The 24,393-nt window shown below is 41.7% G+C and overlaps 1 pseudogene; it reads right to left on the bottom strand.

The window, feature by feature from the left end:
- Positions 1-20,568, bottom strand: part of LOC136713252 (ADP-ribosylation factor-like protein 13B pseudogene) — a 33,547-nt pseudogene extending 12,979 nt beyond the window's left edge.
- Between the last annotated feature and the right edge of the window lie 3,825 nt (positions 20,569-24,393).

Below are 24,393 nucleotides of genomic sequence, written 5' to 3' on the forward strand. Positions count from 1 at the left end.
GGAGCTCAGGATCCCGTGATGGGACCCACCTCCGGGGACGGTTAGTTCCCCCTGCTGGAGCCCGAGTCCAAGATCTTTTAAAGATTTTATGAATGAGTGGTTTTAAAAGAAGATTTTAAATAATGAATCTTAATTGTTTTTAAAGATTAAGTTGTTTTTAAATCACACTGTTTAGGGTTTTTTAGGTATAGTTTTGTTATATTTTGTTGTCAAATACATTGACCGTTTTTGGGTTTAATTTAAAATGCATTAGACTTTTTTTGTTTGTTTTTTATTTTTACTTTTTAATTGTTTTTTTATTTTGTCTAATGCATTTTCTGTTATTTTCAATGTATTTGACTCTTTTGCTGGTGTGCAATTTTTTTGCTTTTATCACGTTTTGTTTATTTGATTTGAGCACGTTTATTTTAAAGTTTATTGTTTTAGTTTTGTTAAAAATCACAAAGATTTTAAAAATTTTAAGTGATTTTAAGAACTGATATTTTAAACGATTTTAATCATAAGTATTAAAATTGGAATTGTTTTTAATTTGGTAAAATGTGAAATACTTAACCCAATAAACAGTATATACCTACAAAATCCCTGACTTTTGTGAAAGTGTATTTAAAAGAATTTATGTTGTTTTGAAGGCAAAGTGTAGTCACACCAAGTATGGATTTGATTTAGATTTTTCTCCTGTTCACTCACTTCGCATTTAGTTAATTGATAAAAATAATCTACAGACATGCTCAAATTTGTTGGTACCCCTTGAGCCAGTATTAATGTTTTATATTAATGTTTGAAAAACCAATATATCAACAGAGCCAGTTGCTATGATGACCACAGGACCGGACCTCTCCCAGTATATCCAAGAGAGACTCCGCTCATGTGGAGAGCTTCCATGTCAGGGCCTTTCAGGCCAGGCATGTTAAATAAATACTTTATCCTCTGTACATCAAGAGTGGGTTCTTCACCCCTCCACAAACAAACAAAGAATGCACAATTTCCTCTGAAATAACTTGAAACTGACAAAAGTAATTGGCATCCACCAGTGTTTATTCCATATTTAATAGAAATCAGACTGCTTTTGATTTAGTTTTTCAACATAATATTGTAAATAAAACAAATGAAAATGGCATGGACAAAAATGATGGGACCCTCAACCTAATATTTTGTTGCACAACCTTTAGAGGCAAATCACTGCAATCAAACATTTTCTGTAGCTCTCAATGAGACTTCTGCACCTGTTAACAGGTAGTTTGGCCCAATCTTCCTGAGCAAACTGCTCCAGCTCTCAGGTTTGATGGGTGCCATTTGCACTATCCTTCTGTTCAATCTGGGGTCGATGTTCCTCTTGCGGCCGTGCCCTGGGAGGTTGGCTCAGTTCCATGGACCTTGAACTTCTGAATAATATTTGCAACTGTTGTCACAGGAATATGAAGCTGCTTGGAGATGGTCTTGTAGCCTGTACCTTTACCATGCTTGTCTGTTATTTTCTTTCTGATCTCCTCAGACAACTCTCTCCTTTGCTTTCTCTAGTCCATATTCAGTGTGGTGCACACAATGATACCAAACGGCACAGTGACTACTTTCCTCCATTTAACTAGACTGAATGACTGATTACAAGATTGGAGACATGTGTGATACTAATTAAAAAAAATGAATTAGTTTGGAATATCACTATAATCCAATTATTTATGATCTTTTCTAAGGGGTACAAACAAATGTGTCCAGGCCTTTTTAGAATATCTTTGTAGAATGAGCAATAATTTATCTCTTTTCACAGCTTCTTTGCTTTATTCTATGACATACCAAAGACATGCAAGCATACATAATGCAATAGCTTTTAATTTCATCACTTTTCAGGAGGAATTATTAGCATTATTTCAATGAGCTGTAAGGGTACCAACAAATTTGAGCACGTCTGTATTAACATGTCTTTTTTTGAAAGCATTCTTACTTTACAGCATTTTTTCAGAGCTGCCTAAAACTTTTGCACAGTACTGCATGTGTGCAATATATATGACAAATAGTTGCAAATTATGTGGGGGGGGGCTGTAATGACATTCTGTAGCCGATGCATTGGGTCACATTCTAGCTTATATCTAGGTGTAACTTGAATGTGTTTATCATAAATCTTTGTATGTTGATTGAGATGTTATCATAGGAAGTATACAATTGTGTATATACATAACATACTGAATTATAAAACACAAAAAAGGTTTCAGTTTCATAGTGTTAAGTGTGTACCCACCTCTCCTCTCTTTGCTCTTGGTCTTCCTTAGTAGACCCTAGTTCGAGGATATGAAAAGTTGCTGTTACTAAGACGCTTTGGAGGTGGAATGTGTTTGTACTACCTTCTGTGTAAGCTGTATTTAGTTTTTTTAACCTAAGAAGTGGAGCTTACCTTTACTACTTTATATCTGTGTACAGTTGACTGTTGGACTTTTGTCAGCTTGGCCATTTACATGTGTTTTGTTTATTGTATTTATCTTGCATTCTTCGAATTTTCTGTTTGTTTCATGAGCAATTTTTATTGCTGAGAAAGTTTTCATTTGAGAGGATTATTATTTTCTATTACAGTAATTAAAGTAATTGTTGCATTGTTTGGAGCTGTCACATTATAGTATAGTAATACAGGGATGTAACTGATCTGGATAATAACAGCATAAAAACTGTTTTCTAATAATTGAGAGGTATTTTCTAATATCACAGAATGTAATGCTTTGCTGAATTAATAATAAGATTGATTTAACTGGATTGAAAGTTTATGAATTGAACTACAGTTCAAAGGAGCAGTGAAATGCATGGGTCTTACATATAACATATCCTAGAGCTGTCAATGTTGACCCAGAGCATACAATTATGTATTTATACTCCAACAACAACATCAGCATTTGCCTTTATAAAATACAAGTCTAATCCTACCTAGAGATGCACAGAGAAGAAGTCATATTGATCTTTTTGCTTTGTGTTTGCTCAAGAGTGTTGATCATCCATGACCACTGCCCTTCGCTGGGTCTCAGTTATTTGCAGATTGAAGTTTAATGTGTGATTCATCTCATCTCCGTTTTCCTTGGGTTTTTATACTGCATTTATTTCCATTACATACAGTGAGGGATAAAAGTATTTGATCCCCTGCTGATTTTGTACGTTTGCCCACTGACAAAGAAATGATCAGTCTATAATTTTAATGGTAGGTGTATTTTAACAGTGAGAGACAGAATAACAACAAAAAAATCCAGAAAAACGCATTTCAAATAAGTTATAAATTGATTTGCATGTTAATGAGGGAAATAAGTATTTGATCCCCTATCAATCAGCAAGAATTCTGGCTCCCAGGTGTCTTTTATACAGGTAACGAGCTGAGATTAGGAGCACACTCTTAAAGGGAGTGCTCCTAATCTCAGCTCGTTACCTGTATAAAAGACACCTGTCCACAGAAGCAATCAATCAATCAAATTCCAAACTCTCCACCATGGCCAAGACCAAAGAGCTGTCCAAGGATGTCAGGGACAAGATTGTAGACCTACACAAGGCTGGAATGGGCTACAAGACCGTCGCCAAGCAGCTTGGTGAGAAGGTGACAACAGTTGGTGCGATTATTCGCAAATGGAAGAAACACAAAATAACTGTCAGTCTCCCTCGGTCTGGGGCTCCATGCAAGATCTCACCTTGTGGAGTTTCAATGATCATGAGAACGGTGAGGAATCAGCCCAGAAGTACACGGGAGGATCTTGTTAATGATCTCAAGGCAGCTGGGACCATAGTCCCCAAGAAAACAATTGGTAACACACTACGCCGTGAAGGACTGAAATCCTGCAGTGCTCGCAAGGTCCCCCTGCTCAAGAAAGCACATGTACAGGCCTGTCTGAAGTTTGCCAATGAACATCTGAATGTTGTGGTCAGATGAGACCAAAATCGAGCTCTTTGGCATCAACTCAACTCGCCGTGTTTGGAGGAGGAGGAATGACCCCAAGAACACCATCCCCACCGTCAAACATGGAGGTGGAAACATTATGCTTTGGGGGTGTTTTTCTGCTAAGGGGACAGGACAACTGCACCGCATCAAAGGGACGATGGACGGGGCCATGTACCGTCAAATCGTGGGTGAGAAGCTCCTTCCCTCAGCCAGGGCATTGAAAATGGGTCGTGGATGGGTATTCCAGCATGACAATGACCCAAAATACACAGCCAAGGCAACAAAGGAGTGGCTCAAGAAGAAGCACATTAAGGTCCTGGAGTGGCCTAGCCAGTCTCCAGACCTTAATCCCATAGAAAATCTGTGGAGGGAGCTGAAGGTTCGAGTTGCCAAACGTCAGCCTCGAAACCTTAATGACTTGGAGAGGATCTGCAAAGAGGAGTGGGACAAAATCCCTCCTGAGATGTGTGCAAATCTGGTGGCCAACTACAAGAAACATTTGACCTCTGTGATTGCCAACAAGGGTTTTGCCACCAAGTACAAGTACAAGTCGAAGGGGTCAAATACTTATTTCCCTCATTAACATGCAAATCAATTTATAACTTATTTGAAATGCGTTTTTCTGGATTTTTTTGTTGTTATTCTGTCTCTCACTGTTAAAATACACCTACCATTAAAATTATAGACTGATCATTTCTTTGTCAGTGGGCAAACGTACAAAATCAGCAGGGGATCAAATACTTTTTTCCCCCACTGTAGCCTGTTCAATCTCTGCTGTATGTGTCCCTGATCAATATGTATCTCTTGTTATTTTTAACTTGGTTACTAATGGCATTGGAAGCAAGTTATTACAGTCCAGTGTCACGACGCCCATTAGTATGCACTACATTACTCTCTTTCTTATCATTAAGGTTTTGCGAGATACTTTTCAGGGGCACGTTTGACTTGGGAGAAATGTCACTTAAAATAGCCTTAAAATAAACTACCAGAGAGGTTCACATGGAGAACAACGAAATACACACAATGCAACATATGTTTTCTCCTGAAAAATGTAATGGGGGATTTTTTTGTTTTGTTTTTCATGGTCCATTATTTACTGTTACCACCAAAGGGAAAGCCTGTGGAAGGGGGGTGCAGGGCTGCTGAAATTCACAGCTCTATGCCTTGGTATTACACAACAGGGTTTTTCAGATTTCCGTGACTTATTCAAGAGGAAATGTCTCTGGTAAAGGAGTCACTTCTGCATGTTTGTTCCCACTGCATTGCTTGGAGGGCCTTGAAACAGACCTAAATATTGCAACTGGAAATGCTGATGTGGGCTGGCTAGCTGCAGCTGATCTCAGTGTTGGCAGTGTGCTAAAACACATCTCTCCCTAATCAGAGAACACAGGGGCAGGGAAAGCACAAACGACACACAACTACCAACACCAACTATCCTGAAAGAAGGGTTCCTTCTGAAATGCACAATTGTCCCTCTTACATGACCACCAAGGACACAGCAGAAGTGACACTAGGCATTTTACAAGTCATTATTAATTCAAACTTACTACAATGCTTGACTGTTGTTCTCTAGACAGATTCTTGTACGTATTCCTGAACATTGCAACACAAAACACACCTTTGTGCAAGGGCAAAATGAGGTATAATAAGGGAGACTTATGGGTAATTTAATAAAACCATTCTGCGTGATTCATGCCCATCAAATATGATCAACATGGAAAATGGATTAGGAACACACTGGCCTATATGTGTGAGTATTCATGAAAGTGTACATGTAATACTCAACTTACAAATTGAGTGTCTTGTACACAAGAAGAAATTATTGTCCTGATTTTCTTCCACCCTGAAGGATCAACTGATATAATTTACTGTATGTTTTCCCTCAAATTCACATAGAATATACCAGAATTCCAACACAAACTTTAATACAGGATACTATAACATTCAATAATATGTATTGTTACAGTTATTTAAGGAACATGACAGCGTTTGTGACCTATTTCCTGCCAATTCCATTCTACTAAGTGTTTTCCAAATACAGTACAAACATTTCTGTGGACCACCCAGGTCCCTACCCCTGGAGACAAAATGTATTTGTTTATTTCTAAATAGCTGTAATACAAAATACAAATCATACCAGAACATAAAAACAGTTTTGTTATTTTAAATGCAGGTATATGCTATAAGGGCATTTCGATATTATCCCATAATTTAACATTTAACCCTAAAACTGCCACTGTAACTCATTCTTTCCCATTAGCCATCCCAATGGGATGAGTGGTGCTGCCCTGCAACAGGTGATATCTAACAGCCAGTAAAAAATTAAATATTGTTTTTTAATATAATCAGGGTACATTGCCTAACTAATTGCCTAAGTGGAATATTAATTCATATTAATATTAAAACAAAAGGTATTAGCAATGTCATAATTTTGGGATCAACCATACCTGACATCAGAGCTGTAAAAGCTTTAAAGTAAAATTCAATAACTACAGAATTTTTTATTCATTTCAATGATACAGCCTCATCAGATCCATGAGTCCCTTTCAGGGTCTGTTGAGCATATTTGCATTTTACATTAGACACATCACTTATGTGTTTTATTAGGGTCTAATTCATAATTATCTACATATCAGTTTTGACTGAGGGGCCAGATTGATATCTTCAAGTCTTGTACTGAGAGCCAAGTAATTTGTATGTACATGAACTTCTGTGTGTAGAGCCACACATGACTGTAGGTCTTAGAAAGGAATCTGTCCAACTGAGGGGAAAGACTGAAAGGAAACAAACACGTTGTAAATGTTCAGAACAGTTCTTTTTTAGTTCTTGTTCTGTCTGTATCTCGGTATTTGTTATTGTGTATCATTTATTTGTTTGTCTTAGGCAGTGTTCTAGCTGCATTTATATTTAGAAACACCGGTTGGTCTTTTCTGATGGGTTTGGGGGAATTCAGGCTGACACTCGGCCACCCGGGCAGCCGGTTCAATGAGCAGTGGCGCTCTGGAGGCCACATGGTGTCCCGACTGACCAGCTGGAAGGAGGAGAACGACTGAGACCCAGCTTCCTATTGCACATCCAGAGAAGCCTGGGATAACACAGGGCTCTTTCATACTATTGTCCTGGGTTCACCCTGTGTGATTACCTCACTACAACTTGCCTACCATATAGGTGTTTTTAATTGCCCTGAATGAAAAACATATTGGGTATTTATGTGGGAGAGGACTTGTCCTGTCAGCATCAATATGGGAACTTAACTTCAAAGCATTACTTTTCCAGAAATGTGAACAAACAGATACACAACAATTATTAATCAAACACAATTTGGAGTAGGATGGCAAAGATTGGCCATGCTGGTAGTAGCCTCAGCCATGCCAGATCCTATTGGGTAGTAACAATACTGTTTCCTGTCCGTTATAATGAGGCATTCTGATACTCTCCAACTAGGTTTTTGTAGGAAACAGCTGGCTTTTGGTCTTTACACAATACTGGATAAGGGCATCGGCCAAGAAATAAATAAGACAAAATAAATAATAATACTAGGCCTGAGCAATATCTGCCCCAACACACATTACAATGATGAAATAAAAGTATTACATTGAAAACAGTAGGAGATAAATAAGGCCTTTAACACATTTTCAGCTCCAAACGTGTTATGGCTTTGTTTCAGAATAAGATTACTTAATAATATAAGTGACAGACAAGAAGGTAGGACTTTATAATAAGTGGCTGTGTGTGTTAAATTACCATTGAATAAATAAATAGATATAATGCGCATCCTAAGAAAAAGGAAATTATCATGTGGAAATTGCTGGTTGAACAGGATTTTGCATTGACAATGGGGACATCAGCATCAGTGCCAGAGCAGCCTGCGCTATTTTTCTCTCCGCTCTTCATGGGAAGACCAGTGATCGTGATATGATGGGGATTTGTTTAATGCCCATGAGGATTTGAATGGCCATGAAAACCTTAATCTCTTCATCAGAAACAGGGTGGAAAGGTTTTCAATTTAAAACAATATATACAGCTAACAGAATTAAGATTAAAAAAAGAAAGTGGTGCAGCTCCCCAATAAAATTGTACGCTTGGTTACCTGCAATATATATGACCAAATGGATAAATGTGTACTACTTATTATTATTTAAAATGTCTAAGACATGCTTTCATTAACTCCATCTTCTCGTCATGCTGCCTTTGCAACACTGCCAGCAGCCATTCAAATTTCTCATCCTCCTTCCTTTGCCTTTCCTCTTCCCTCTGTCTGCTCTCTTCACTATACAGCTGGAGCAGCACGACCACATCTGCAAGCTCCCACGACTCAGCTGTAACCTCTGTGCCGGAGGTCGCTGTCGTTCCACTGCCACGAGATTGTGCAGTAGACTGAGCCCGAGATGCTTGAGCAGAGATTCGGCAATCTGCTGATGGGGAGGCGGAGGAGGGGCTGCCTGGGGCCACTGATATAATGGTGCTCTATCCGGGGATTGTATGTCCAGATTGGCTACCTACTTTTCACAGAACAAAAACAAAACACACAATGTACAGAAGTTAGATGTATTGGTCGGTGGTAGAAAGACTAGACTGTATGCAGCAATTAACCCGGGCATGTCAAAAACAATCTAAATAAAATCTACTCTGCTCTACATTCCCCTCTGTTTGGACATAGTAACGTAGGTATCTTTTAACAGTGATATAAAAATTGTGAAATCGATACAATGCATTCTGTGTTTAAATCTGGATCTGACAACACTTGAAGGGATTGTTCCAAGCCTAAAACACTTCAGTACTGACAACACACTATGCTTATTTACACTGTGTAATATATATATATATATATATATATATATATATATATATATATATATTATACACACACACATTAACTTGCATATATGATACACATACACATATGCACGATTTGTTGCATAATATATGTATATTGGCATACAAAAGGGAAGCGATGGATGTGCACTTTGGTTATACTCTTTGTAAATCTGAATATTATTAAATCCAATAACACTAAATCCATATTACACTTAAAACTATGTTTAATGATGTTTTTTCAGGACTTGATTGCAGTTTTATTTTCCAGGGGGTCATGTAGGGCAGCCTGGCAATCATAATTGGACTAGTGTTCAGATGGGCTCCTGATGGATAACTAAATGAAGCACTGTGGGAAGTGTTATTTAATTGATGCTGATATATATATCGGAGCGCCTGGCGGGTGAAAGGGCGGGCGGCGGAGCTAGAGAGACATGCAAGGTTTTGTTGGCGGGAAGTGGCAGCGAGAGCAGGAAGTGAGGGGGAAGATGGAGAGCGAAACGGAAACGTCGTGGGGAAACGCGCATGAACTGGCGCTATACTTTACACACGGATTCAGAAGCGCTGTGAACAGGATCCGTGTGGCTCCCAAAACAACAGCAGGAGCGTTTTTGTTCCCGGCGATAAAGCACCCAAATAGACATCGCCTGCGTGAGTAAGACGCCGGCTGTGTGAAAACCGGGTTTGTTTCTCAAGTTTGTGCAGAACCGGAGCTCCAGACTTTCTTTATGTTGATGTGTAATAATTGCATGCTATGACGTTCCTGAATGTACAGCCACAGGGTCTGGTTTAGGTGCGTGTTGCTGTAGTCTACTCTCAGTCGCTGTGAAGTTACTGTACACAGCGCTGTTGGCCTCCCGGGGGCTGCTCTCCTCCGCCTCGCCCGTCATCATTGGGCATGTCCTGCGCCAGCCCCAGCGCCAGGGGAACCGTCTCGGCTTCCTCTCCCTCTCCTCCTCTCTCCTCCGCTTGTCCTCCTTCTCACGGCTCCCCTCCTCTGCCCCCGTCGTCTGCCGGCCCGGGAGCCAGGTGAACTGCCGTCGCCTGCACCGTTTCCTCTCCTTGGCCTCCGTCCTCTGCTTGGCCTCGTTGCCAGTGATGACATCAGCGATGGGCTGGAAAGGATTGGACATGATGCCGTCCTCATCCTCCGCCTGCTCCTCCGGCGCGGCCCTCCCCTCTCGCTCGGCCTCCTCCCTCTCTCTCCGCTCCCGCTCCTCTCGGACCCGGCGCACTCGCTCCGCTCTGTCGCGCTTGTCCTGCTCCTCCAGGGCCCTCTGCTCGGCCGTGTCCTTCCGTTCATGGCCGCGTATTCGCAGTGGATGATGCGGAGCAGCCAGCCCAGCCCCCTCTTGACGGGGTGCTCCCGATTCATGCTGTTGTCCATCACAGTGCAGCACGTCTCGATTGTACAGTGACACTTGTCCACTAGCTTCTCCAGGGAGAGAGACTGGACGAGTTCAAGGCCCCGTCGCGGTCCTGCTTGTTGCCCAGGACAAGCACGGGCTTCCCGGCGATGCGCGGGTGTCTCAGGACCTCGGCCAGGGTGTCCCTGTTCTCACTCATGCGTTCCACATCGCTGGAGTCCACCAGGAACACCACGCCGTGCGACTCGGTGTAGTAATTTTGACAGATGCCCCGGATCGACTTGCCCCCACCCAAGTCAAAAATGGTCACCTCGGAGTCCCCCTGCTTCAGGTCGATTTTGGAGAAGCCCACGGTGGGGGCCACGTCTTCTGGATTTTCTCCCAAAATTCCTTTCAGAGTCACTGTTTTCCCAGCTTTGTCCAGACCCAGCATCACTAAGGTCACTTTCCTTGCCGGCTGGCACAACCGTTTCACCCATTTGCCACAGTTCACCATCATACTGAATGAAAATGTCACTGACTACTCTTCACTGACTGCTAGCTACTCCATTCGCTCCTCTACACGCTGAGATGGGTGATACAAATGAAAACAACTGGAAGGATGATGCAAATCCTGAGCTCGGTGTATCCACTGGCGCTGTTGCACTTGCAAGTGTGTCCTGACCCTGTAGCATGTGGGGATGTGACGCGTCTGCCGCTTATGATGTCATAACTGGGACCGGAGGCAGCACTCAAGCTGTTAATCATCCACTGATTAAAGCTGCTGCTAATGTCATAATTGAAGGAAAAGGCAGGGCATCAGGCCTTAGATGGTCATAATTGAATCACGTGTCCAGAAGCTCAGTTCTAGAGCAGGGATGGCGAACCTTTGTTAGGCTGGAGTGCCCATAGTCTGGTTTGTTCAATTCACTAAGTGCCAAGGGTGCCAATGATTAATTCAGGATTAAACAGCAATTTCTTTAAACAATATTTATATTTATTTTTTGTGGTAATTAAGCAAACATGCCAACAAAACAAATCACAATCTACAATACAGAATAATCCAAAACACTATGGACAGATGGAACCCCTGCATCCACCCTCCTGCCACCTGCATGCACTGCTAACCTCCCCCCACTTTGAACCCCCCATGTCCCTCTGTGGTTTGCAGGCCTAATGTAGCCCAAAGTACATCCACTTCCACCCCCCAAAAAATAAATTAAGAATAAAGTAGTATATGTATGACAACTGTTTATTTTGTATCAGTGTTACTTCTTTAATAGATTGTTGATATGAATTTATTGCATGATATTGCTATTTTATTTTTTAAATGTAGCATTTGTGGCTTGTAATTGTGGTAAAGGGGTCTTGTTGCACAGGCAGTTATTTGACACCTGGACTTGCGGCCCATTGCTTAATTTAGGTTACCCACCACTGCCATGATCAAATCAATGATAAGTGTTTTTTTTCTTTCATATATGACTTCATTGTGTATTGGATTAATTCTTGAACAAAACATGTTTACAATAAAGCTTTGCCTGATTTGCAAACATACCATCTAACATGAGACCAATTGGCTGTAAAACATCAGGTAGCAGAATTTCACACAAATTACCCTTGGATTTGCAACCCATTTCCAACATTGTCTGTAGAATTGTAGATAATGGTATAATTCTTCCTTGGATTACTAGTCTCCTGTATTTTGAAAAAAGATGGGAATATTTTCTCCCCTTTTATTTTTTCATATGAGTCAACCAACCCCTCCTGTTACTCAATCCATATGAAACATCATCACAGTCACAGCTGTACCAGTGGTTAGAACTGCTATGTCCAGGCCTGGAGCTTGATGGGACTGTGCTCTTATTGATGGCGAATGTAGATGTCACTCACTCACTGAGGTAAACAATTCCAGGACTGAGCAAACCAGAGACTCTCATACAGTATTATCATTGCTATTATTATTTATTTCTTTGCAGACATCCTTAATTCAGTTTCAGTGAAAACCAAGTGGAGAAAGATTCATTTCCATATTTGTGTGTGTGTCGCAAACCCATCCAATAAAAAATAAGATTATGATACAGTAATAATGAAAATAACAAGAAAATGTACTAAAAACGTATAGATGTATATTGTGGCAACACCAAGCCATTGACAATTTAAAATTAATTTAGATTTGAATAACTTAAAATTGCATGGAGGCACCAGTACACCAACCTTTAAATAACTTAGGCTACATTTAAATAACTTATACATCATACGAATAACATGCTGAATCACTCAAGGCAGAAGAGTAACATTATTTAGTAAGAAGCTATAGTTAATATAACAGTACTGATATCTAAGTTTGCTAACCTTAGCTAACTAAAACTAGATTTCTCTTACTGTTTAATAAGACTGATTAATTAATCTGGTACATTTTTATACAATGTACATTATTAACTTTGACCCATCCGCTAATAGAAAACTACTGCTGTACTCAGTTGTGGCTTCATTTTCAATTAGATGCCACTTTCTTCTAATCACAAATGTAACCACTATGATGTACAGGTTTGTAGTTTGTTATTAGCGGGTGGGTCAGAGTTTTGATTTTAATTCGGCCCTTAGTCTTCTGATCTGCCAGTTAACCAGATACCTTTCAGGATGACTTGACAGAAGTCTGGCTTTTTCTGTATCTCAAAGCAAGCTTAAAGTCCAGCTGGGTAAATTAGCAACACATAGCACCTATCCAAGTAAGAGCTCCATCCCTGCGCCAACCATTACACTGCATTAACCCCTTTAAGACCCAAGAACTCGATATTTTCATTTTTATTGAATAATAATAATACATTCCTATTCAGCCATGTTATACTTTGGATTGTTAGTCTTTAAATTGCTTTTTCAAACTCTTTGCCGAGTGAAATGCAAATCTCAGTTGATCCTCAGAACAGTTAAACTAATTACAGCTTGGTTGAAACAAACCTTTTATATTCATATACACTTGTTAGCAGAAATCACAGTTTTTAAATATAAATATATATGCAGGGCATGTATATAAATATATATATAAACCTCAGTGCTCACTTTAAAATTAAAAAGTATTATAATGCTTGAAAAATGACATTTAAAAAATCGCTCAATTAATTTCAATGCAGCTTCTTTTTACTGTCATATCGAAACACAAGTGGTTGTAGCAGCTGGATAATTATTCACCAAACAAACTTCTTATAATTCTCTCTTGTCTTTGCCCCAGAAGTAATGTGTTTTTTTTTTCTATTTCGGGAAGAATACAAGTAAATTAAAGAAATGTATAAGGATTGTTTAATGAACAAGATGTGGATTTTTTCTATTTACTTCAGTATCATACACTTTGGATCAATGTAGTGGTGATTAGTGTCTGGCTGTTTGTATCTATTTATTTATTTGAGGGGCAGTATAAAATCTCGATATAAATGTATATAGGAATGCACAGAACGTGTAAGCGAGTTATATTGATTGCACTCTTTTTCTTTACTTTTTAAAAAGGTTTGATTCACCTGAGCAGTTATTGGTTTAACTAATCTGAGGATCCGGTAACTAGAAATGAAAATGGCAATGAACAACAATTGCGCATGTGGAGGCCTTTATTGAAAAAGTGTGCAGAAAAGATGCCTTCATAGAGAACATGATAAGTTATAGATAAAATCTAGCCTGAGGGTTATTTAATGTATTCAAACACTCACATTCTACTCTTTTAACAGTAATGTTTTTATTGTACTTACTCCAGATATCACTTTGCTATGCAACACAACATGCAGGTTAAAAGCATCTTCTGTAAAACAAAACAAACAGCATCTAACATGACACAAATTCAACAAGAATGTATTATTATCAATATTATCCAATAATAAAGAGTAGGCTTAAATAAAGTAGCTGGGTCTATAATACGTTGTGACAGGGATGCTCTTTGTAGGACTGGTGCTGTTACTGTTGGCATGCACTTTTATTGTCATCACTGTAATAGGATTCACAGTGATGTCGGTGTGGTCTTTGTTTCGCAGTAATGTCATGTGACCAGGTTGACACGGGTTGAGGATGCTAGTGTGAAATGGACTCTAGATGCTAAACACTGATTGTGCGTATTTGCAGTTCTTGAATGAGGAGAACAGGCTTAGATTTTGCCCGTTATCACAGACAACTAAAGGAGAATAAATTAGGGCTGCCAAACAAGACTTGACAAGAATCCTAATTTACTTGGAGTGAGACATAGATTAATTCCCTACGTTGAGAGATTTCCTATGGAGAAGTGTTAATTACTGTTGCTTCTTCTATCAGAGGTTCAACAGCTCTAGGAGTGGCTATTGTGGCAGTTCTCCAGCTTTCTTCAGACACACTCCAGCAGTCTGGAGGAGTACCTTACATAAAGCTTGATGTTTTCTCTTCTTGGGCCATTTCATTAGCAGTTCTTCAGATAGAGGGACTGCTACTTTCTTCTGCAGAGTAGCACAGCAAGGAAGCACTTCTTTGGGTACTATAATTGTCCTTTTTCATGAAATTCCCAGTTCACTTCTAGCTGGCTGTGGTGTCGTTGAAGATGAAGAAGGCTATTAAAGCCCTAAAGTTCTCGACTGAAATAAATGTTTGCATGAGAAAGACTTTAAATGGAATCCATGCTCTCATGAAAAACGCAGCCCTACTGAAGTATAGGCATCTCCTGTTAACATTCAGCTTGACAGGAATGTGCAGATCCTTTTCTAACTATGGCAGACTTGGGATAATTGTGAATCTGAATACTTACTTTTCTACCATTCTAATATAAAACCTGCCACCAGCACCTTAGATGAAAATATAATATACATTAACAAAATATCAAAGAACCGACTCCTAATTGGCTGATGTCTGGTCCTGGAAGGCTGCAGTCCAGCAGGTTTTATAGGTTTCCTTCAATCACCCATAATTTAATAATAAGGAAAGTGGTCAAATTTGTCCAATTAAGCCAATAATCAGTTGAACTAGGCAGTTAGGAGTTGACGTACAATGAATACCTTAAGCCAATACAGCCCTAGAGGACCAGGATCCAGCACCCTGGCTTATGCGGCTAAAATCCACACAAGGAAAGCAGGGTGAATCATATAGCCTGTAACATGTAGTCCTGAGGTCTGAGACCAATTCAATGCTCCCAGTGGGTTTTAACAATTGGTCGGTGTGCCTTTAAAGATGGCATGATAATATGGCATGATAAACTACCGCTAATCTGCCCCAAGTTCATTTTACTCTTATTGGGAGTGAAGTAATATATTACTAGTGGAGTAGTGGTCAGGGCTCCCTCCTGGGTGGAAAGTTGTGGGATCATTCCTAGGTTCGGGACACTGCCATTGTTCCCTTCAGCAAGGTACCTCACCTAGATTGTTCCAGTAAAAAAAGAACATGTTTAAATGGGAAATTGTATGTAAAACATAATGTGATATATTGTCACATTTTTTAAATTGCCCTGCCTAAGAAATACATTGTAATTTAATAGCTCTTGCTCTATTTTTAAAGCTGTATATTTGGTGACTGTAATTCACCTTGGGAAATGGTGTCAACTAATAAATAATAACAATAATAGTCACCAGGCAACTTTGAGACCGGACAGGATTGCAAAGTTCCCCTTAACCGGAAACAAACGTACAAACCGGTACTCATGATTCCTGTCACTGATCAGACAAAGTGTACATCCTTTTTTAGATTCTGGGCATTTCTTTCTAATGAATAGAAGTAGCTGCAGAAGCTTATTTTTTGGGTTGCTTTTATGTACATTTTTCTGTGTCTGAGAATCTGAAATGATTTTGTTGGCTATGTTGAGCAGATTGTATCTGTATCTGCTAGAAAGAACAATGTTGTGTTTGCTGTTTGAAAGACTGACCTTCTATTTAAATATTTAAAATAACTTTTGTGCTACATGCAATACTTACCTTTTCTTTTGTCCTCTCTATATAAAACATTGTTTTTTAGAAATTCAGACTTCACCTGAATCTCCTGAATTTTTGAATCAGGATTATATTATAGTTATTGAGGTATGTTTTTGGAGGACCTCATATGTGAAGTGTTATAAATTGTGAATGGTCAGTCAACAAGGTAAGCAGCTGCACAAAGCAATTCTAATAAAATGGTTTCAGCCTCACAGCCACAATAATGTTACAGTCTGCCCTGTTTGATTATAGCAGTTTTAAATGGAGAATCATTGAAGTCCAGGATTAACTTAAACTATTTATATAGACATTTGTGTAAGAATACCTACTGGGAAGGGAGTGGGAAATGAGCATGCGTGGATATAGTTTATTTATTCATATTTCTAGTTACCTTTGCAGCAATGTTATCCTTCTGCAGTAATCAGTCATCCATTAATCTAGTCCCTGCCACACTTTAAAGAATCTGAACTGTAGAGGGGAGACGAGGATAGCTATTAGATGTCAAATACACAGGAAGATGATAAGGAACTAGTAGTCGCACTGCAATTATGCACCCTCTTCTTAGTGTCCTTGCCCTCCTCTGAAAGAAGGAGCGTTTTAATCTAGCTGACATTCTGCCCATCTTAACTTCCCTGCCCTTGAAGAAACAGTACAGGAAATGGCATTGTTATGGTTCAAGTACAATAGTCCTTTAATCTTCACTGGTAGGAATCAATAAATAACTAAAAGGAACATGTCTGACCAGTAAAGCAGTTTTTACTTTGTGTTTGTTATAATATTTATTAAGCAGTACATACAAGCTAACCTAAAAGACAGGACCAAAGCTTACCAAAGCTGTTTTTTAGGATTTTAATTGCATTTTCCATCTGACCGTAACAGTTAGGTTCTACAAACAAGAGAAACCAAAACTAATCATATTCGCATTCCGATTTAAAATAAAATACCATTGAAAAGACATATGAAGATAAAGTAACTAAATAATAATGACTGCTAAAACTTTACAATGCTTTCGCAATAAATTGTTAAATAAAGAATACAAAGGTTGCAAGTCAAGTTTCCAAATGTGAAAACCTGATGCATTAATTCCAAAGAAAATAATTGACAACTGCACCAATCAGCCAGTTGAGCCTTCCAGATCTCATGGGACATCTTAGAAAAACAGCAAAGATCCCCTTGTGGCTGTAAAATGTCATTTTTGCTCCATAGTTAAGAAACTGGGGGGAATAAAATGTAGAAAATAAATAAATAAATGAGACAGGCTAATGAGTCTCCAGGGAAGCTTCCGTTGTGCATGGTAAATCAGAAAATACTTATCTAATGAGTTTGAGAGGGGATATTATTATTGTGCAATGCAATCCCACCTCACATAAGAATGAGCTACTAAGAGATTATGCAATTCGAGAACTCGGTCTTGCGTTGTTCCAAACCAAAAATGCAAAGAAGTCCCAAGAGCAAAATTATTATTGCAAGATTGTTTGGCCCATTTAATGCATTAATCACTGTCATGCACAATCAATTAAACCCTGCCACACTGTTGAGCCCGACAAGTCCATGTGCTTAAGACACACTTCAGTTTGCAAGGCTGTCCCCTCTCAGGAACTGTTAACATGAGGCCTCATAATGGGGTGTTAAAGCTGCTTGAAATGCTATTTGCAGCTTAAAGCAGGCATGTGGTGCTCATCCTGTCAGAGTAAAGACTAGCACAGGGTCTGTGTACGACAATGAAGGGAATCCCAAAGATGAATGGGCCACAGTCAGTAAGTTAAGAATCCAAAAGAATTATCCAAAAGGCCAGGCTCCTGGTTCGAGGTTGACTGCTCTTTCAAGTCTAAGGTAATACAAGCTCAGTAACAGGTTTCTGTAGCCTACATAATGAGCACTGTTCCACTACCTAAAGTGTTGTCTTTTACCTTCTGCTTGACTTGAATTGTCAGCATCTCTTGCTCAATTTATCTTTTTCTCTCTCGGCACTAGACTGAGAAGAGCCATCAGAATATATCCATGAATGAGGGAACATCTTACAAGATGCCAGAATTCTTCTTCTTTAAATGAGATCAACGGGGATAGGTCTGAAATCTTAAGGAGACAGAAAAAGGCAAGGTCCTTGCTGGCCCACCTGGAAATGGAGCGGGAGCAGGCTGAGGGTAAAAGGTAAATGCACACATGCTGGGTAAAATTGTTGTAGTAGTAGTAGTAGTAGTATAGTAATTATTGAGCACTACAGGCAGTAGTCTGTATAGATAATACTTCAGAAGCTGGATCAAATCACAGCCCAATTGTCTGGGTAGCACAAGTCTGTCCTGTCTCATCACTGGACACACATTCCACTGTGAGCTGTCCACTACCAATCCCTGGAAAGGGATGGGATTCCAGTAAAAGGTATTTTGTGTCAAGAACACATTACAATCTTGAAGTCCAGCATTGCTGATCTCATTTACCCGATGAATAGCTGTTCTGCTGGTGTTTACTAATGGCACTGTAAAATTCTGATTTGATTTTCATCTCAAATACTGTTTATTCGAAAGAGCTGAAAATGGAATGCATTTCATGTATCTTTATAAATGTACTTTGATCTTCAAGGTGTTGTAATGCATGTTCCTTTTTCTGCCTCTGCCGCATGTTTACACAGCTGACACTTTCTCTGCATCTATTAATTGAGGATTGTATTCCATTAGGTAAAACTATTCGTTTTCTTGCAATTTCCCTCACAGAATTCATATCTGAATACCGTGATCTAAGCAGAGTTTGTGCTAGCCTTTTTTTTTTTTATGGGCAACATGGCCAATAACATTCCTGAATTCCGGTCATATAGAACAATTATCGGACATATGTTTTAAATAGCCATATAATAGCTTACATTTAAACAGCAATAAAACACAAACACTATGATCCAACAAATGTATTTTATTTAGTCAGCAGAATGAACTCTTCACAAGCATATAGGCTACAACAATAAAATAAAACCAATAGCCTTGCTATTGTTAATAAAATAAAGACATTAGCCTACATTAAATGTACGTCTCTTTGCATTCCAAGCCCGTCAAATTAAATAACTTGAAAATAAGCTAAATGAAGACAAAATTAGGTCTAAAAAATAATAGGCTGGTCGGTCCGAATTCTGCGTTTGTCAAATTCCCGTTTATTTGCGGCGCGACTTCATTGAATAGAAGTGCTCCGCTGCTTGTGCAAAGTTGAAGCCATGCAACCCCTTGTCACAACTTGCAATTCTCATCAACCTTGTCACCTTGTCACGCTCTGCAGGCACACTGGACGCAGGAATTGTGCAGGCAATCTTTCCCAGCATTGCCAGGACAGGATACATTTCCCCGAATTCCCCGATGACCGTTTCACAGGCCGTGTGGTATTTCAACCTGCTGTACCCACGCAGTGCTGTCCTCATCGGCACTGCATCTCGCTCAGTCACATGACCAAACTCTCAGTGATGTCTTACTGTGACAGCGAGCGTAGGCTTGCTGTTGTCTTGGCGCCATGTCTTATAGGTCACACAATATTAGGCTATTTAATATGCTATTAATCTATCTATCTATCGACTATCGTCTGTTGCTGTCTGTCTACCGTGGTGTCTGTCGGGAGTGTGCATGTGTGGCGGGAGTGTGGAGGAGTGCGCAGAGCTTGAGTGAGTGAGTGAGTGAGTGAGTGAGTGAGTGGGGTTTTTCCCCGTTTTTTCTTCTCTCCTTCTTGCCTTTTCTTTCTTTGTGTTGGTTTGGGTGGTACAAAAGTGTATTACTGTTTGGGTTTGTGCAGGGAAGCAGACTTTTGTCAGCGATCGCCATGGCTACACCCGAGTTGGGGAGACTGGGGTTTAGTAACCTGACTCGCCGTCACGGCATTAAACTTATTGTGGATGCGATCGTCCCAGTAGAAAGATGCGTCATTGAATTGGGGAAAGTGGTGGGGTGTGGGAATATTAAATCCGCATCTCGGATGAATAAATCTGTTGTTTTTCTTGCTAATGAAGCGTTAGTGCGGAGAGTGGTTCTGGAGGGTTTAGTTGTCGATGCAGTCCTGGTGTCTGTCTTGCCGCTTGCAGTCCCAGCTCGGAAAGTTACTATTTCCAATGTGCCGCCATATATTTCCAATGTCGTTTTGATCACGGAGCTGAGCCGACACAGGCAGATTATGTCGGATATCACTATGATACCGCTGGGTGTAAAAGTCCCGAGCTGAAACATGGTGTATCTTTTCGTAGGCCGCTGTATATGTTGTTTCCTGATACCTACGGGGAGTTGAATGTTGCCTTTCGTTTTCGATTGGATGTCTGTGACCATGTTGTGTTCGCTACGTCTGATCTCATGAAGTGTTTTGTCTGCGGCCGTGAAGGTCATATTGCGAAGAACTGCAGGAGATCGAGGGAAGAAGGGGGTGGCAGTGCTGCGGTGGAGGAGGGCACGTAGAGTCTGGGTCAGGGACCGGGGACGGGCAGCGGGCCGGACCGGCGGGTGTGCAGGACGGGCAGCGGGCCGGACCGGCGGGTGTGCAGGACGGGGAGCGGGCTGGACCGTCGGGTGTCGGTGCGAAGGTTGGGATTTGTGGTGTTGGGGTGCTTTGTGGGAACGGGGTGCCGGTACAGGTAGTACATGCTGTACTGGGGTGTGTGGGACATGAGAGTGGGGAGACTGTGGCTCTGGCTGTGGTTGCTACTGTGATGCCTGAGAGTGAGATTGCTCTGCAGGAGGCAGGTTTTTCCCACGACGCTGCTCGTGAGGGGTCTATGGCAGATCCGGCGCTTGAGATTCGGCCAGCAGAGGTGGCAATGGAGGGGGAGATGACGGCTGAGAAAGGGGAGTTTAAACTTCCTAAACGGAAACGTGAGAAGAAGGGTAGACCCATTGACAGTGATGCGAAACGCAGTTTTGTCGCAGAAAAGCAGGACGTGGAGCGCGGTGTCTGCACTGCGAGCAGGTGGGAGTTGCTGGCTGAGGCCGGGACTTCGGAGGGCAGCAGGGCCGGCGAGAGCGATGAGGAGGGGAGTGACTCTGATCTGTCTGTCTGCCAGTCCGCTGCTCAAAGGGGGCTACAGCACACAGAGTATAAGGGAGTTTTTGGAGTCGGTTAAGGGGAGACGTGGGATCAGCATTGTTGATCACTTTCCCGATTTTAAACTTTTTAAGTTCAGCGGCGTTGGTGCTGCGGGAGTCTAAAGGGCTGGGAATGGAAAAAAAAGTGTGATCGCCTGAAAAACCGGATGGCTAAAGTCCGTATGTCCCTTAAAACAGGCACCAATGTATGAGCTCATTCGTTTGTTTTCCCCTGGCGCTGTGTTGTGGTTTGTCATAGTCTGTGTTTCCACTTTGTTTTCATTTCCTCCCTCAGTGCTTCATTTAACCGAAAATCTCTCCTACTGGGTTTTCTGATCATAGTTTAGTGGCAGTAGAAGTGGTTTTTCCTTCTGCACGGGCTCAGTCCTCTCATTGGCATCTAAACATTCAGTTGTTACATGATACTAAGCTTTTGAAATGCTTTGCCTTTTTTTGGGAAAGGTGGCAGAGGCAAAAACATACCTTTCCTTCCCTGAGGGAGTGGTGGGACATTCAGATAAAACTGCTCTGTCAGCAGTACACTGAAAATATTACACGGAGGATAAGCACAGCGATGAGAGAACTGGAGGCTGATATTTCCGAGCTCCACAGAGCCTTGGAGTCTGATTTCAGCACTAGGCTGTTTGAAGACCTGACTTTGAAGAAGCAAGGGTTAGCGGATCTGTTGGGCACGCAGGTACAGGGGGCGCTGGTTCACTCCCGGTTTCTGAGTTTGTCGCAGATGGATGCACCTACGCAGTATTTCTTTGCCTTGGAGAAGAAGACGGCACAGCGTAAGATGATGCACTGTTTACAGACTGCAACTGGCCAGCTGCTGCAGGAGCCTGGGGAGATTCGTGGGCTGGCGGTCCAGTTCTAGAAAGAGCTGTTCACAGCTGAGGCTGTGGACAAGTCGGTGGAGGCTCGCCGTTTTCTCATGGACCTGCCTGTAGTTCCTGAGGTGGAGAGGCAGAAGCTTGAGGGGGAGCTGACACTGCTGGAACTTTCCGAGGCCCTCAGTGGACTGCACACTGGGAAATCACCAGGCATTGACGGCCTACCAGTGGAGTTTTACCGCACTGTATGGCCACAGATAGGAGGAGATCTGTGTGCCGTCTTTTCTGAGTGTGTGCAGGACTGTGAACTGCCTCTGAGCTGTCGGCGTGCGGTGCTGACTTTACTCCCCAAGAAAGGGGAGCTCTCTGACATCAAAAACTGGCGCCCAATCAGTCTCCTATGCTCAGACTAAGATTCTGTCCAAAGCCTTGGCCAATCGCTTGCGTACAATGCTGGTTTCTGTGGTGCAGCCGGATCAGATGTACTGTGTGCCCGATAGGTCCATTTTTTATAGCATTTTTTTAGTATGGGATATATTGGCCGCTTCCAGTCTCTTCGGTTTTAATGCTGGTCTTATATCCTTAGATCAGGAGAAGGCCTTTGATAGAGTAGATCATTCCTACCTTTTTAGTGTTTTTAGGGCTTTTGGCTTTGGTCCCAGGTTTGTGGGGAAAATTGAAGTCCTCTATCATAATGTTTTCAGTGTGTGGTGTGCTTAGCTCTCACTTTCCGATCCAGAGGGGAATCCGTCTAGGCTGTCCCCTGTCTGGAATGCTGTACTCAATGTCTGTAGAGCCCCTCATTCACAGACTCCGCTCTTACTGACTGGCCTCTCTATTCCTGATGTGCCCATGAATCCTGTGAGAGTGGTGGCCTATGCTGATGACATCTCGGTGCTTATCACTAATGATGCTGATGTCAGGGTGCTAGGTGACTGCCAGGAGTGTTTTGAGAGAGTGACCTCTGCCAAAATTAACTGGCTTAAGTGCAATGCCTTTCTGATGGGGGACTGGGGAGGTGGAAGCCCCCCAGCTTTACCGGCAGGGCTGCAGTGAAACAGGCGGGCTTTCAGTTTTTTAGGGGTGTGGCTGGGGGAGGGCGGAGGGGCTACAGAAAATTGGGATGGGGTGCTGGAACGTGTACAGGGCAGGCTGCAGAGCTGGCGCTGGCTGGTGACTAAATTGTCCTTAAGGGTAGAGTGCTGGTAATTAATAATTTGGTCACATCTTCGGCACAGACTTCGGTGTGTGGATCCCCCAGGTTTACTTCTGAAGGCCATTCAGAAGATTTTGCTGCAGTTTTTTTGGGATGGCATGCACTGGATCAAGCAGAGTGTGCTGTTTTTGCCTGTGCAGGAAGGGGGGCAAGGGTTGATGGATGTCTGTAGTAAGGTGGTGGCTTTCAGACTCCAGTCTCTCCAGAGGCTACTTTTTTGCTCTGAGCCTCACCCTTGGAGGGATCTGGCATTTGCGTTTTTGCACAGAGTAGAGGGTTTGCACTGCGATAGGCAACTGTTTTTATTGGAGACTGAAAAGCTTAATCTCTCGGTTTTACCTGTGTTTTACCAGCGACTTGTTACTGCATTACAGATGTTTCAGGTACGCTCTGATTTTGGGTCTTTGGGGTTGAGGTGTCTTTTGGAACAGCCCCTGGTTTGTAATCGGTCCCTGAAGTGTTCACTTTTAAAGTCCGAGAGTTTTACTTCTCTGTTGGTGGCTAAGGGGTGTTTTAAAGTCGCTCACTTTATTGATATGGACCAGCGCAGGTGGAAGACCCCTGATGTCCTAGCTGCTGTGTTAGGGGTGTGGTCTCAACGAGTTATTGGTGTGTTTTTAGAACAGCTGCACTCAGCTTTTTCCAGAGAGGCTTTGTTGCTGCTGAGGGATTTTTTCTCGGGGCAGTGGACCTGCAGCCTGAGCCCCCAGTGGTGTCTTTTCTGATCACACCAGCAGTGGTGCAGTGTCTGGATACACCATGGAAGCTGCTGCAGTTTAAGGAAAACTATGACATCCAATTTCAGGGATTAGACAAAAAAGCACTTTATTTTTTATGCATCAAAATTCGGCACTACCCTGACCTTCGGGACCTGCCTGACACTCACTGGCGTGCACAGTTAGGTGTTGTGCCTTCTATCACTCCTGCTTGGTGTGGTCTCTATAGACCACCGATGCAGAAGAGAGTGGGGGACCTGCAGTGGAGAGTTCTGCACAGCATTGTTGTTACTAACGCTTTTTTATGTGTCATTTTGCCAGGCGTGTCTGACCTGTGTGTATACTGCCAGCATAGGGAAACAGTGTTCAACTGCTTTTTACATTGCTCTTGGCTGCGGCCTCTGTTTGTCGTCCTGAAGGGGTAGTTTGCTGGGCTGGGTGTCCTGTTCTCTGACAGTGTTTATTTTCAGGGTACAGCATTGCAAGAACAGGACTCGCACAGTACAACTGGCGAACTTCCTTTTGGGCCAGGCCAAGCTGGCCATCCTCAAAAGTAGGAAGAATAGGGAGAGAGGGGTTCTCACTGGGGATGCAGGGCTGCTGTTTAGAGTGCAGGTG

The sequence above is a fragment of the Amia ocellicauda genome, chromosome 2, assembly GCF_036373705.1.
Source record: "Amia ocellicauda isolate fAmiCal2 chromosome 2, fAmiCal2.hap1, whole genome shotgun sequence".
NCBI lineage: Eukaryota > Metazoa > Chordata > Actinopteri > Amiiformes > Amiidae > Amia > Amia ocellicauda.